The sequence below is a fragment of the Cherax quadricarinatus genome, chromosome 30 (assembly GCF_038502225.1).
Source record: "Cherax quadricarinatus isolate ZL_2023a chromosome 30, ASM3850222v1, whole genome shotgun sequence".
NCBI lineage: Eukaryota > Metazoa > Arthropoda > Malacostraca > Decapoda > Parastacidae > Cherax > Cherax quadricarinatus.
This window is the reverse complement of record NC_091321.1, coordinates 13,017,357-13,033,819: the sequence shown is the minus strand read 5'-3', so window position 1 is coordinate 13,033,819 and position 16,463 is coordinate 13,017,357. Positions and strand designations below refer to the sequence as shown.

At 41.6% G+C, this 16,463-nt stretch overlaps 1 protein-coding gene and 1 non-coding gene across 3 annotated transcripts in view; one reads left to right on the top strand and one right to left on the bottom strand.

Moving 5' to 3' along the window:
* The window catches only part of LOC128692494 (bone morphogenetic protein 3-like), a 281,882-nt gene that overhangs the window by 229,624 nt on the left and 35,795 nt on the right, over window positions 1-16,463 (bottom strand). The gene's annotated exons all lie outside the window — the stretch shown is intronic.
* On the top strand, window positions 3,489-3,560 carry TRNAQ-UUG (transfer RNA glutamine (anticodon UUG)). The gene has a single exon. It is a non-coding gene; the product is annotated as a tRNA-Gln (tRNA).

Below are 16,463 nucleotides of genomic sequence, written 5' to 3'. Positions count from 1 at the left end.
TATATATATATATATATATATATATATATATATATATATATATATATATACACACACACACATACACACAGTTACCACGGTTGCAAACTGAGGGAAAAGTGGAGGAAATTTTTCTTCTCAAATATTGGAATGCATTAAAGGAGGAATTAGAGCTGCAACCACTGGAAATTGAAAAAAAGTATAAACAGATTACTGCATATGGAACTCCGCGAGTATAGTTCTAGTTCTGCTACTGTATCTACGAATAGGCAATTACAAGGGACATAACTGGCAAGCATGATCACAAGGATGTAGGTGTCCGACACAGGTGGACCCATCAAGATGAACGGGACCTCAACAAATATCGCTTTAGACGCTGACAAGAAGGAAGAGTAACCCCGAGCAAACCGCTAGCTTGCAGCTTCAGTAAAACACTCGGAATAAAAGAAGTGTCACTCACCTGGTAGACGGCCAGAGTAATCCTAGTATTCAAGCAACGACGAGACAGACAAGAAGCACTGAACTACACACCAGTCTCACTGTCAAGCTTCACATGCAAGGCCAAGCACAAAATACAATGGTCCGAGTTAAACACGTGAGAGGAGAGATATCATCATACACATACAGCGTGTTATGATGACCAGCGTGAAGTATAGTGTGTTGTGATGACCAGCATGGAATACACAGAGAGTAGCGACATCATCATATAAAATTAGTGTGTTGTGATAACTGGTATGAAACACACAAGAGAGTACACCAGGAGAGGAACGACATCATCAGAGAGAGAGAGTGTGTCACTGTGAAGGATATAACATATAATGACAGACAAAATGGAGAAAAAATAAGATACACAAGGACACTGAGCAAGCTGAGCCTTCACTGGTTAAGTTCTCACTCAAGTGTGACCTTTATCAAGGACTTGACGAAGTTCACTCTCAAGTTAAACCTCCAATAAAAGCTCGTCTTGCAAGTGTCTTCTGTATATGTTAATCTAGACCAAACATGTGTTAGTCCAGACCAAACATGTGTTAGTTCAGACCAAACATGTGTTACCCAGACCAAACATGTGTCAGCCTAGACCGAACATATGCATTACTCCAGACTAAACATGTGTATCATTCCTCCCCAAGGACCTTAGAGTGAACATCACACACAATATATCACCAGAGGTGGACATAAATCACATAGCATCTGCAGCACATGCGAGGTTAGTTTTCAGAAGCCTCAATAATATTTTAGGACTCTACACAATATATATCAAGCATATCATGGAGTATACAGCACCAGCACGGAGCCTCCGCCTGATCAAACACGTACGAAGACTAGCAAAGCTCCAAAGGTTTGCAACGTAACTAGTCCTAGAGTTGAGAGGACTGAGTTATGAAAGAAGACTAAAGGAAATGAATTTGACGACTTTAGTAATAAGGAAGAGATGATTACGACATAAAAGATACCCAGAGTATTTGACAGAGCAGATGGGGACTGAAATGTGAGGCACAGAGTCGAGTCAAAAACTAAAGACACAGATGAATCACAGGGATGTTAGGAAATACTTTTTCAGTCTCAGTGCGGTAAATATGTGGAATGAACTAGATGGGGAAGTGGCAGAGGCAAATTCAATACACATTTCAAGAGTAGGTATGACTGGGGCCACGACCCAGGGACAAATAACGCAGGCAATTGTAATTGAAGAGGCGGGTGTTAAGAAATGAGACTCGACCCCCGCAAGCACAACTCGAAGAACACAACTCGGTGAATACACACACATACACACACACACACACACACACACACACACACACACACACACACACACACACACACACACACACACACACACGGAAGATACACACTGGCCTTACTACAACATGGGTACATTAGCACAACACCTGTCACCGCAGCGGGCCAGCAACTTAACAGAACTACTTCAAGCTAACTCTAGATCAACACTTAGAACGTAACACCAGGAACAACAGAAACAATAGTTACAGCAGTAGCAGTAACAGGAACGACAGCTGCTAGTACAGCAGCAGCAGCAGCAGCAGCAGCAGCAGCACCAACAGCACCATCACAACCACCAACTTACCTGCGAAAGAAAACATAAATAACTAGTGTATCTAAGCACAATCAGCCAAGATTACTCTTAACCCACATTAATTATCACATCCTCGCTCTTTTTTTTTTAACAGATTTATTCACGGCGAGGTTGATCTTCAATTCACTTAATATCTAAATTGCTAACTGTTACCTGGAGGTTCTCAGAGAGTTTTTACTCCCCTCACACCAGTTACGGCGGAGAAAAAGCCGCCCACTAACTACAGGTTTAGTAATGACTCCAGCAATTGCTTCCACGGAGAACTTACACGCAATGCTCGACGCTCCAGCACCCTTAACACTGCCACTGTTGTATACTCTCACCACCTCACGACTAATTATTTGCTATTTCTATCACATTTAAACAAAATAAAGGCAGCTTCATTATCTCTGAAGTATTAGCAAGAATTCTCCTTAAGACAATAAACCCCGCCATCACATAGTTACTACCACTACTACTACTACAACTACTAGTTTTGCTACTACTACTATCTACAACAACTATATTATACCTTGCACCTCACTATAATATCTATATATACCCTGTGCCCATGTACTGTTTGTAACAGCTTGACAAAGCTCCTGGAGAGCGAAATGTTGCCACAATAAAAATGATGCATGAGTTGCACGTGTGTCCTTTAACCTAATATATTGTCGGTAATGTTACCAACATTAATACCATGTACAACTAGGACGTATGACACAGCGATGGTTACTGACACATGATACTTTAAAACACATATAACAGTGATTTATAGACTATAACAGGGATCATCAGCACAGTGTTTAACAGCACCGAGCAACACTTGACATACGCGATCACAAAGTGGATTCCAGTACTAGTTGAAAGTAGGACATGACTTGTGACATGTCCATGACCAGGTGAGAGGATTCTTGTAGCCTTGTAGTCATTATTACCCCCCCCCAGTCTGAGGCTTTCACACACACACACACACAGAGCTCATGATAGAGCTCATGGGGCAGGGAGAGAGAGGACCTAGTAGCAATCAGCGAAGAGGCGGGGCCAGGAGCTGTGACTCGACCCCTGCAACCACAAATAGGTGAGTACACACACACACACACACACAACAGACACACACAACACACACATACACAACACACACACACAAAACACACACACACACTCAACACACTCACACACACACACAGACACCCACATACACACACACACACACACAAACACAAACACACACACACACACACACAACACACACACACACACACACACACACACACACACAACGCAAACACACACACACACACACACACACACACACACACACACACACACACACACACACACACACACAAAACACACACACACACACGCAACACACAAAACACACACACACACACACACACACACACACACACACACACACACACACACGAGAGGTCCTATGGTGTAATGGTTAGCACTCTGGACTTTGAATCCAGCGATCCGAGTTCGAGTCTCGGTAGGACCTGTCACTGTTGTGTTTTGGAGAGTGATGTACCGGAGGCAGAATCCATACACAACCATACGAAGAGGTACGATAAAGTTCTTGAAGCAAGGAGAGCGCACCTATTAACGACCAGGGAAGAAGCGGAAACCAGGAGCTACGAATCGACCCTGGCAACCACCAATAGGTGAGTACACACAGAGTGACCATGGGGACGGGGGAGGGGGGGGGTCAGAAAGACGAGGGTGTCGCGTGCTGGGTGTTGTGGAACAGTACCTGGCGACGATGTGGGACGAAGGTTCACAAGTTCATGAAGTTCTTCCCTCAACCTCACTCCTGATACCAAATATTAAAAACCACAGGCAGGCATAAACAACTTAAAAACCACAATTAAAATTTTGCACTGAATGAATTACGTAATAAATCAAATGTTTCTCATTCAATTAGGGGGGTTTTCTTCTTCTTTTTTCTTCTGTTTCTTCTTATTATTATTGTTAGTAGTAGTAGTAATAATAATAATATTATTATTATTATTAAAATTATTATTAAAATTATTATTATTATTATTATTATTATTGTTATTATTATTATTATTATTTTATTCACTAAAATATAAAGTTTTTATTTATTTTATTTATTTATTTATTTATTATTTGGACATGATACATAGTTGTACAGAAGAAATACAGTGGTTGAGTGTACATGCCAAAGTCCCTTGTATACAGAGCATTATGGGCAGCCTTAAAATTAACTTAAGATTAACTAAGCAATGATATATTCAGTGGTAAAAATACAGTAAACAAATTACAACATGAAGTACAAATGAGTATTTCAAATAAGGCTTTATTGTTGTACAAATTTGTAGCACCTTTGATGAGTTACTGAGCAATCAAGAGAATGGAGTATTCTATTAGATAATGTAATTACAAAAAAAAAAAAACATAGTTTGATAGGGTCACAGGTTATACATTTATGAGATACAGTTAGTCAGTATTTATTTAGTTGTGGGTGAGTAAGTGGTTTCTGAGAAGAGTCTTGAATTGATAAACAGTGTTTCTTTTATATTCACAGGTAATGAATTCCAGATTTTTGGGCCTTTTATGTGAATTGCGTTTTTACATAGTGTGAGATGGACACGAGGAACATCAAAGAGTGATCTGTGCCTTGTGTTATGGTCATATGTTCTGTTGAGGTTGGTAAGGAGATGTTTGAGGGGAAGGTTTATATCCGAGTTAAGTGCTCTATGTAGTAGGTACAATAATAAGTATGGATGTTTTGTACGGTGAGTAAGTTTAGAGTTTTGAATATTGGTAGAGTGTGCTGCCTGTAGTGGGAACTTGTTATCATTCTGACTGTAGCCTTTTGTTGGGTAATTAATGGTCTGAGATGGTTTACTGTTGTTGAGCCCCATGCACAAATTCCATAGGTGAGATAGGGGTAAATAAGTGAGTGATATAGGGCCAGGAGGACTGACTGTGGAACATAGTACCGTATCTTCGATAGTATGCCTACGGTCTTGGAGATTTTCTTGGAAATGTGTTGTATATGTGTTTGAAATTTGAGTCTATAATCAAGGTGGATTCCTAAGAATTTTCCCTCTGTGAATTTTTGTTTGTGAGGTACAATTGTGAGGATTGTACCATCTGCCTGATAACGTGAACGATACACACGGTGAGTAGCATATAACTGTGTTTATCCTGGAGAGAGAGAGAGAGAGAGAGAGAGAGAGAGAGAGAGAGAGAGAGAGAGAGAGAGAGAGAGAGAGAGAGAGAGAGAGAGAGAGAGAGAGAGAGAGAGAGCATTATGATGTCAACGAGATAAAGTCAGTGGATCAAATGAAAATGCTGGCCCACAGATGGCTCCGACTTCATTCTGTTCCCTACCTGTATGTTTCATAACAATAAAAATGCTTTCAAATGACCTAATGTAGGTAACAGCTCTTAGCTTGTCAATAAAGCTAGGGATCCTTAACCTAACCTTATCAAACCCCGTGTAAAAAAACACAGAGAGAGAGAGAGAGAGAACATAAGAAAGGAGGATCACTGCAGCAGGCCCGTTGGCCCATACTAGGCAGGTCCTCTAGAGAGAGAGAGTGAGAGAGAGAGAGAGAGAGAGAGAGAGAGAGAGAGAGAGAGAGAGAGAGAGAGAGAGAGAGAGAGAGAGAGAGAGAGAGAGAGAGAGAGAGAGAGAGTGAGAGAGTGAGAGAGAGAGAGAGAAAGAAAGAGAGAGAGAGAGATGCCCACTGCCCTGAGGTACCATCATTCACCAGCTTGCGGGCACACACGCCCGGGGCAGGTGATGTCTGGTTACATTTGTAACTGAGACTATAAAGATGATGTGGAGCCAGCACACCTAAGTACTGGAGCTGGGAGTGAGAACCACTGTTAGGCACTTAGCACTTACTGACACTCAGGCTGGCCTGCCACTCCAGTTTGTCACCGCAACAAGGAACAACCAGGAGCAGAACCTGGCATGTAAGATGAATAAACTTGTAGCATGTTTTATGGGGTTCAGCACCCCCGTGGCCCGGTCCCAGACCAGGCCTCCAGCTGGATCAGGGTCTGATCAACCAGGCAGTTACTGTTGGCTGCATGCCATGCAACGTATGAACCACAGCCCGGCTGATCAGGAATTGATTTGAGTAAGTGATAGAGAGAGAGAGAGAGAGAGAGAGAGAGAGAGAGAGAGAGAGAGAGAGAGAGAGAGAGAGAGAGAGAGAGAGAGAGAGGAACTTTTCCAGTTACCTCTTGAAGACAGCCAGAAGTTCGTTGGTAATTCCCTTTATGCATGAAGGGAGGGCTTTGAAAAGTCGGGGACTTCTAACACTCACTGAGTTCTCTAGATGGATATATAGCGGTAAGATGCGCTCAGTATTTACTAGACAAAAATGTCTATAAAAATTTATGAGACAAAAATACACTCTCACCTGGAATATGCACCACTCGCTTGGACAGCCTCCACTTTCTCTTACGTCCTACTTTTGGACACGGCAGAGGAGATCTATGAGATGTTATGACACCACAAGACGGGCAGTCGTCAACAGTTTCACAGCGATCATTCACTCCTCGCCAGACTCACATGTTCTCGCATAGACATTCCATATGTTAAAACAATTGATAAAATACACTCTGGCTCACATAATAGCTACAACTTCCTCGTGCACTATGTATTTATACTACTGAGCACTAAATATATCTATACATTAACCAGGCTGATATCTTCAGAACGTTGAGAGAGATAGAAAGATATATATATATATATATATATATATATATATATATATATATATATATATATATATATATATATATATATATATATATATATATATATTCTTAGAGTGAGTGAGAGAGAGAGAGAGAGAGAGAGAATGATACCTCTAAAATCTAAACAGTCAGTTTGTTACACTAGCTGTCTACTTATCGTCCACTCACTACTTCTCCAACCAGCTACATGATTATCCATATATCATCATCTCCATCTCTTAACCACATTCCATTATCAATAAGGAAGATGGAGTATACTTGACAGCTACACTAGATGAAGTACCACTGACAGCTTACACTAGATGAAGTACCACTGACAGCTACACTAGATGAAGTACCACTGACAGCTTACACTAGATGAAGTACCACTGACAGCTACACTAGATGAAGTACCACTGACAGCTACACTAGATGAAGTACCACTGACAGCTACACTAGATGAAGTACCACTGACAGCTTACACTAGATGAAGTACCACTGACAGCTTACACTAGATGAAGTACCACTGACAGCTACACTAGATGAAGTACCACTGACAGCTTACACTAGATGAAGTACCACTGACAGCTACACTAGATGAAGTACCACTGACAGCTACACTAGATGAAGTACCACTGACAGCTACACTAGATGAAGTACCACTGACAGCTACACTAGATGAAGTACTACTGACAGCTACACTAGAGGCAGTACTACTGACAGCTACACTAGAGGCAGTACTACTGACAGCTACACTGGAGGCAGTACCACTGACAGCTACACTATATGAAGTACCACTGAAAGTGACACTAGAGGCAGTACTACTGACAGCTACACTAGAGGCAGTACCACTGACAGCTACACTAGATGAAGTACCACTGACAGCCACACTAGATGAAGTACCACTGACAGCCACACTAGATGAAGTACCACTGACAGCTACACTAGATGAAGTACCACTGACAGCTACACTAGATGAAGTACCACTGACAGCCACACTAGATGAAGTACCACTGACAGCTACACTAGATGAACTGCTACAGACAGCTACAGTAGATGAAGTACTACTGAAAGTTACACTAGAGGCAGTACTACTGACAGCTACACTAGAGGCAGTACCACTGACAGCTACACTAGAGGCAGTACCACTGACAGCTACACTAGAGGCAGTACCACTGACAGCTACACTAGAGGCAGTACCACTGACAGCTACACTAGAGGCAGTACCACTGACAGCTACACTAGAGGCAGTACTACTGACAGCTACACTAGAGGCAGTACCACTGACAGCTACACTAGAGGCAGTACTACTGACAGCTACACTAGAGGCAGTACCACTGACAGCTACACTAGAGGCAGTACCACTGACAGCTACACTAGAGGCAGTACTACTGACAGCTACACTAGAGGCAGTACCACTGACAGCTACACTAGAGGCAGTACTACTGACAGCTACACTAGAGGCAGTACCACTGACAGCTACACTAGAGGCAGTACTACTGACAGCTACACTAGAGGCAGTACTACTGACAGCTACACTAGAGGCAGTACCACTGACAGCTACACTAGAGGCAGTACCACTGACAGCTACACTAGAGGCAGTACCACTGACAGCTACACTAGAGGCAGTTCGCATCAGAAAGACCAACAAGAGATGACCAGAAAATAATCACTGTTAATCCCAGGTTAATGAAGTGGCCTCCAGCCAACTCCAGGTCAATTCCTGGATAATTACTAGACTCGCTCTCCAGGTAAACCTCCACCATGATGTAGTACTTCCCTTACCGAGTGTTACAAATCCTGGTGTGAGAGCGGGTGGCGGGGGCGATGATCGTATCAGCCGTGACAGGATATTACAACAATCTCTGACGAGGGTAAACATTATCACTAAGGTGAACCTGACAGCACGGTGCTAGAGCATTGTCAATGTGATATCGGTATACAATACCCACACGTTGATAAGTATGACACATGTGCAACAGCTAGGCTCACAACCGAAAGTACCGAGATGGAACCCTGGGCGAGAAGGGATTTACAGGACAGGTGTTTTAACATAATTCCCTCCCTGTTACTTAGCAACAAATAAGCACTGTACTAGTTAGGCAGTTGTTCTGGGTTGCATAATGGAAGAGTACTGAAAAAAAGGGGAAGTAAACCACATTGCTAGGCTTTCTTGGGTTATCCCTGGGTTTTTAATCTCAATACATTCTACTTCTAATACTAAACCATCTCAGCGTTAATCTAACTCCGGGTAAAACCAAGTCTGCCTCAGATAAAATATGAAATTTCAGCAACAATCTGCCTACAGATAAGAATACGTCACGTCATATTGTGTAGTAACACACAGGTTATCAGACGCTGAAATCAAACTTGCTCTGTCAGGCACAAATGTCCCACAATTTGGCGAAGAAACTTTACACGATACTTTGGTCCTCCCTTGATGATAATGATCTAGATGGACCGAAACGTTGTCTGAAATTTCCTCTTCGGAGTCTGGGTTACTTGTGAATTGTTCCAGCAATGGTATTGCGGGATATTTGTGAATTGTTCCAACAATAGTATTGTGAGATATTTGTGAATTGTTCCAGCAATGGTATTGTGAGATATTTGTGAACTGTTCCAGCAATGGTATTGTGAGATATTTGTGAACTGTTCCAGCAATGGTATTGTGAGATATTTGTGAACTGTTCCAGCAATGGTATTGCGGAATATTTGTGAATTGTTCCAGCAATGGTATTGTGAGATATTTGTGAACTGTTCCAGCAATGGTATTGTGAGATATTTGTGAACTGTTCCAGCAATGGTATTGCGGGATATTTGTGAATTGTTCCAGCAATGGTATTGTGAGATATTTGTGAATTGTTCCAGCAATGGTATTGTGAGATATTTGTGAACTGTTCCAGCAATGGTATTGCGGGTTACCTGTGAATTGTTTTAGTCACGGTGTAGTGTGCCTTGTGAAGTGTTGCAGACAGGTTGCCCTGTGAATTGATGAAGCCATGGAACTGTTGGTTATTTGTGAACTGCCACAGCCACGGTATTGCGGGTTCTGAATTGTTCCATCCCTAATACTGTGAGTTAGTTCTGAATAGTTCTATCGACGGGATTGTGGGTTAGTTCTGAATTGCTCCACCAATGGTATTGTGGGTTTTATTCTTCAAAAGAATCCCTAGAGATGAAAACCTGTGAAACAAATACGAGAAATCATCTCAGGTAACTTGAAGACAAGTAACAAATATCTCTTTGCAGGTGCACATAAGAGTGAAGAAGAGAGGTAGGTCAAGGAGTGGGCAGGGTTATCTGTGGCATTTCTGTACTAGTGCCAATATTATCTAGGTTATTTCTGAGGTCCTTGCGGCGACTCCGCTGTTATGTGTATAATATAGACTGAGCTGCTGGTTCTCATTGTGTTCACTTGGTTGTTATTGGTGAATGTTATTCTTACTGTGCATTAAAGTAAGATATAGTAAAAAAAACCATACCACGGGCGGGGAGAGAACCCGCGATCAGATAGTCTCAAAACTCCAGACCGTCGCGTTAGCCAGTGGACCAGCTAGCCACAATAAGATTCGTCCAACTAGGTATATTTCTACACCATAGGAAGGTTATGGTGTAGAAATATACCTAGTTGGACGAATCTTATTGTGGCTAGCTGGTCCAGTGCCTAACGCGACGGTCTGGAGTTTTGAGACTCTCTGATCGTGGGTTCTATCCCCGCCCGTGGTATGGTTTGTTTGCAATCGTGTCATTAAGATTTCATGAGTCATGTTAAGATATAGTATACTGACTTGTGTCTTAAAGTAAGGTACACTATACTGACTTGTGTCTTAAAGTAAGGTACACTATACTGACTTGTGTCTTAAAGTAAGGTACACTAATACTGACTTGTGTCTTAAAGTAAGGTACACTATACTGACTTGTGTCTTAAAGTAAGGTACACTATACTGACTTGTGTCTTAAAGTAAGGGATTCTGAGTGTCATTACAGTAAGATATTCTGACTGTGTCGTTAAGGTAAGATATTCTGACTGTGTTGTTAATGTAAGGCGTTCTGACTGTGTCATTAGAGTAAGGTGTTGTGCCGGTGTTGTTAACGCAGACTCACCAAGTGTTGTGGTACTGGTCAGGTATGTTGATACAACACAAGTTTACGGCAGGAATATTCTCATGAACGTGCAGGGATGCACTTGTTGCACAGTCCTGCCAGTTCGTGTTGAATATCCACATTAATGCTGTCTTCTGAACACGCTGAGGGTTAAGTTTATTAGTTTTTGTAGCGAGGGAGAGTACAAGGAGTGCATATGTTAGGTGTGGGAGGACGTGGCCTTTGTATGAGTGTATTTTGGGTATTCTTTGTCCCGTTGTTAGTTTGCAAGGGTTTTGTTATTAGTTTTGTGTTTATTGCACATCTGATGGTCGTGTGTTTGTCAATGTATAGACGACTATCTATAGTTCATGTGTTTGTCACTGTATAGTTAGTGTGACTTGTAAATGGTACAAGTCTGACTGAAACGTCGTCATAAGCTCCTCTCTCCTATGTGCGGATTATTTGTGTATTGTTCCAGTTACGATATTGTGCCTTTTTCCCCTTTAAGTATTACTAGTGTTTTGAGACAGTTATGTATGAGCGTGTCAGAGCCCACGAGTGAAGGTTTATTTTCAGAAGTGTTGCCCTTTCTTGTAGCCTAAATATTGTTGCTTTGTTTACGCTGGTTTTAAAGTATTATTAGATTTTGAACCCTTATTTTTCCTTGTTTCCGTATAAGCAAGCTTCCCAACGCCTACCGTCCCTGTCTCTCCTAGCAGTTAAATAGGTACCTGGGTGTTAGCTCTGAATGCGACCCTCATCAGTCACCTTATACACTTGTACCTATTGAGCGACGTTCAAGAGTCGCCTAGTACACGGGTACCTATTTCTGATGTTAGAAGACTTCTTGAACTGATAGACTGACCCCAGTGGAAATAAGTCACTCTGACTTTTTTGGGTTATCCTAGGTTCTCTACACATATGCTGCTATGTATGAGAATGTATGTAACTGCATTTGTGTATACCTGAATAAACTTACTTACTTATTCCCTACCCCCTTCCCTTTCTCTCTCTCTCTCTCCTCTGTTCCCTTATTCCTTCCCACTGTCTCCTTCCTCTACTAATTCCTTCGCGCCCTCTTTCCTCTGCCCCTAGTTCCTTCCCACTCTCTCCTTTGCTCCCTCATTCCATCCTAGACCCTCCTTCACATTCCTTCTCCTACCACCCCTCCTCCACCTCCCTCCCTCCCTCCTCAACCTCCCTCCCGGGTAGGGTAATCAGCGCGGGAGGAGTCATAAAGCGGCCATAACACTGACAGCAGATAATGGATATTTACTTTGTGGTTACAGCAAGTGAGAAGGAACGAAGGGAGGGAGGGAGGGAGGGAGAGGGATAGGTAGGTAGAAAGGGAGGAAGGAGGGCGCTGGCTATAGGGAAGGAGTGTATGATACAGGGGGATGTGAGGAAGAGATAAGATGGGAGAGAGAGAGGAAATGCAGGAGGGAGAAAAGGAAGAATAGAGGGAGAGATAAGATTATAAGGGCGAGTACCAGATAATGCGGAGAAGGAAAAGGTAAAGAATGATAGGATGGAGTGAAGGATGGAGGGAGGATATAGATAAAGGAGTTACAGTGCACAACACAATACTACAACACAGCACCAATCACCTAACACCACAGCTTCTCATCGCAACACAACACCAACACACACACCTTATTACAACACCACAATACAACACTTCATCACAACACAACACCTCATCACAACACCACAACACTTCATCTCAGCACCACAAAACACCTCATCACACCACCACAACATAACATCTCGTCTCAACACAACATAATACCTCATCACAACACCACAACAGAATACCTCATCTCAACACCACAACATTACACCTCATCTCAACACCACAACAGAACACCTCATTACAAGACACCTCATCACAACACCACAACAGAACACCTCATCACAACACCACAACAGAACACCTCATTACAACACCACAACAGAACACCTCATCACAACACCACAACACAATACCTCATCACAACACCACAACAGAACACCTCATCACAACACCACAACACAATACCTCATCACAACACCACAACAGAACACCTCATCACAACACCACAACACAATACCTCATCACAACACCACAACAGAACACCTCATCACAACACCACAACACAATACCTCATCACAACACCACAACAGAACACCTCATCACAACACCACAACACAATACCTCATCACAACACCACAACAGAACACCTCATCACAACACCACAACACAACATTCACATGTAAGTTTGTATCACAAAAAGTAGTTCATTTATGTTGAGGTCACGATACAAGTCTAGCTGTTGCCTTTATCGAGAACCTCCCTTGAGGCTGTAGCCAAGGTTCGTTTGTACCTCATTACATCCCACTGATGTGCTGATCTACCTAACTGTTGTTGCTGGCACACCACACACACCATAATATGGATTCTTTCGTGTCGACTGTAGCAATAAGTCAAGTCCTCTCTTACATTTATCGAGCTCAGTCGATGAGTTTTAGGCTGAAGGTTTACTGAGTCTTCATTACCCCCGAGATTTTCATTCTTTTGGGTAATTTACCCCGCTTCCTCGACCTACTATGTAAGTGAACAATACTTAAGAGAAAAGCAAGGAATTTTTTGTTGCATCTACGGATCTAGAACAGGATTATAATGTGGACAGAGAAGCAATGTGGCACATGTTGCAAATGTGCATGATATGTGGTAGGTTACTAGACGCAGTCAGTAAATTTGTGCGAGCAGTGAAGCGCAGGTTAGGTTATGTAGGGAAGAGGGACATTATTTCTCAGTAAAAGTAGGCCTCAGACAGGGATGTGTGTTGTCACCATGGTTGTTCAACATATTTTTATATCGGGTAATAAAAAAAGTGATTGCTAGGGTGTTGGGGAGAGGAGTGAGATTAAACGGAAAAGAATTTGATACAAAATGCGAGTTCTCACAGTTGCTTTTTGCCTATAACACAATGTAATAATGTTGGTAGAATTACCGACAATATGTAAAGTAAAAGGACACAAGTGCAACTAATGTGACATTTTATTGTGGCAACGTTTCGCTCTCCAGGAGCTTTATCAAGCCATTACAAACAGTGAACATTAAAATGGTATAAGATACCGACAGGTTGTTAGGTAAGACACATATGCAACAGTTAGGTATCTTTATTATGAAACGTTTCGCCTACACAGCAGGCTTCTTCAGTCAAGTACAGAAAAGTTGATAGAAGCAGAAGATACTTGAAGACGATGTAATCAGTCCATCACCCTTAAAGTTTTGAGGTGGTCAGTCCCTCAGTCTGGAGAAGAGCATTGTTCCATAGTATGAAACAATATGGAGATGCCACTTCATCTCCATATTGTTTCATACTATGGAACAATGCTCTTCTCCAGACTGAGGGACTGACCACCTCAAAACTTTAAGGGTGATGGACTGATTACATCGTCTTCAAGTATCTTCTGCTTCTATCAACTTTTCTGTACTTGACTGAAGAAGCCTGCTGTGTAGGCGAAACGTTTCATAATAAAGATACCTAACTGTTGCATATGTGTCTTACCTAACATTACAAACAGTACATGGCCACAGAGGGTATATATAGGCTCAGAGTGAGGTGCAATACTAGTGGTGGTAGCAGTAGTAGTAGTAGTGACATAAGTTGTAGTAGTAGTAGTAGTAATACAATATGGTAGAGCAGTTAACTCGTACATGAGTAAAAGGATATAAAAGCTATTACTTGGGTAACATAAAAATAGGTTAGACAAATATAGACTGGATAGAGAAGGCCTGTTTCAGTGTTCACTCTCTGTAATGTGCTTTGTGTAGTATAACAGGAAAGACTATGTGATGGCAGGGTTTACTGTTTTCAGGAGGATTCTTGCTAAGACTTCAGAGATGGTGAAGCGGCCTTTGTTTTGTTTAATTGTATTCGAAACAGCGATTAGTGCTGATTCTAGGCACAAGCATCTGCGGAAATTAGTTTCTTTGATCACTAATTGGGTGTCCCTGAATTTCAAGAGATGACTGGTGGAATTTTGGTGTTGTACACAGACGTTGTTCAAGTTATCGTTCCGACATGCGTAAATGTGTTCACTGAGGCGGGTGTCGAGGTTTCTTGCTGTTTCACCTACATAAATCTTGTCGCAGCCTCCACAGGGTATAGTGTAAACTGCATTGACTGGTTCCTGATGCTTTGATTTTGTCCTGGTTAGATCCTTTATTGAAGTGCTGGAAGCGATGACGACTCTGGTGTTAGCTTGTGAAAGTACTTTAGAAACGTTCAGTGCAACCTGGCTGTTGGGAAGAATTATAACTATTATTGGGAGTGGTGTTGGTGCTTGGAGAATTAATGATCTGAAGAGCCTTTGATGAAAAAGGAAGGAAAATGTAACTGAGTGAAAGTTTGGTGAATGTATGTACATTCCTCGTCAAGAAACTCAGGACTACAAATTCGGTATTATGCTCTTAGGAAAAACCCGATGATGATGCCTCTTTTGGTCTTAGTATCTTGACTGGAATAGTAGTGTGTATCTCGAGATCATTTTTTATTGGTAGGTTTCCGATAAACTTGAAATCTTAGGTTGTTGTCTACTTTGTGAATGAGGACGTCGAGGAAAGGTAGCTTGTCATTGGACTCTTCTTCTAGTGTAAACTGGATCACCGGTTCAACAGCGTTGAGCCTTGCCTGAAGACTCCGTATATCAAAACGTTTGGGAGTTATTACGAGGACGTCGTCCACGTAACGTAACCAAGTGACGCCTATATATACCCTGTGTCCATGTACTGTTTGTAACGGCTTGACAAAGCTCCTGGAGAGCGAAATGTTGCCACAATAAAATGTCCTTTTACTTTACATATGACACAGTGCTAATGAGGAAGTCTGAAGAGAAGTTGCAAAAGTTGATGGAAGAATTTGGGAGGGTATGTAAAAGAAGTAAATTAAAAGTGAACAAAGGAAAGAGCAAGGTGATGAAAGACTGGGTATCAGATTAGAAGGAATTGAGGAGCAAGTAAATTTGTTCAGAAATTTGGGAGTGGACTTGAAGGAGGATGTGCCTATATAAGATGATGTGAACTGTGCATAGAATTGATGAGGGAAGAAAAGTGGATGATGCAATGAGACATCTGTGAAGGCAAAGAGCTTTTTCCATACAAAGAGGGGAAGCATATACAAGTACATAGTGGTGCCATTATCAACACTGCTATATGGGTGTGAAATATGGGTTTTAAATATTGCTGCGAAGAGGAGGCTTCAGAAAGTGGAGATATTATGTTTGAGGGCACCATGCGGTGTGAATATTATGCAGAGAATTCGTAGCTTGGAGATTAGGAGATGTGGGCTTACCAAAAGTATTATATATATATATATATATATATATATATATATATATATATATATATATATATATATATATATATATATATATATATATATGTCCTAGTGTTTGCTAGCGTATATATCTGGATATACACCCAAATACAAACATCTCTGTATGAATACAAAGAGATATAGCTATATATATATATACATATGATATCTCTTTGTATAGACACACACTGATATACACTTTGTGTAAACACACACACACATATACCGTGTGT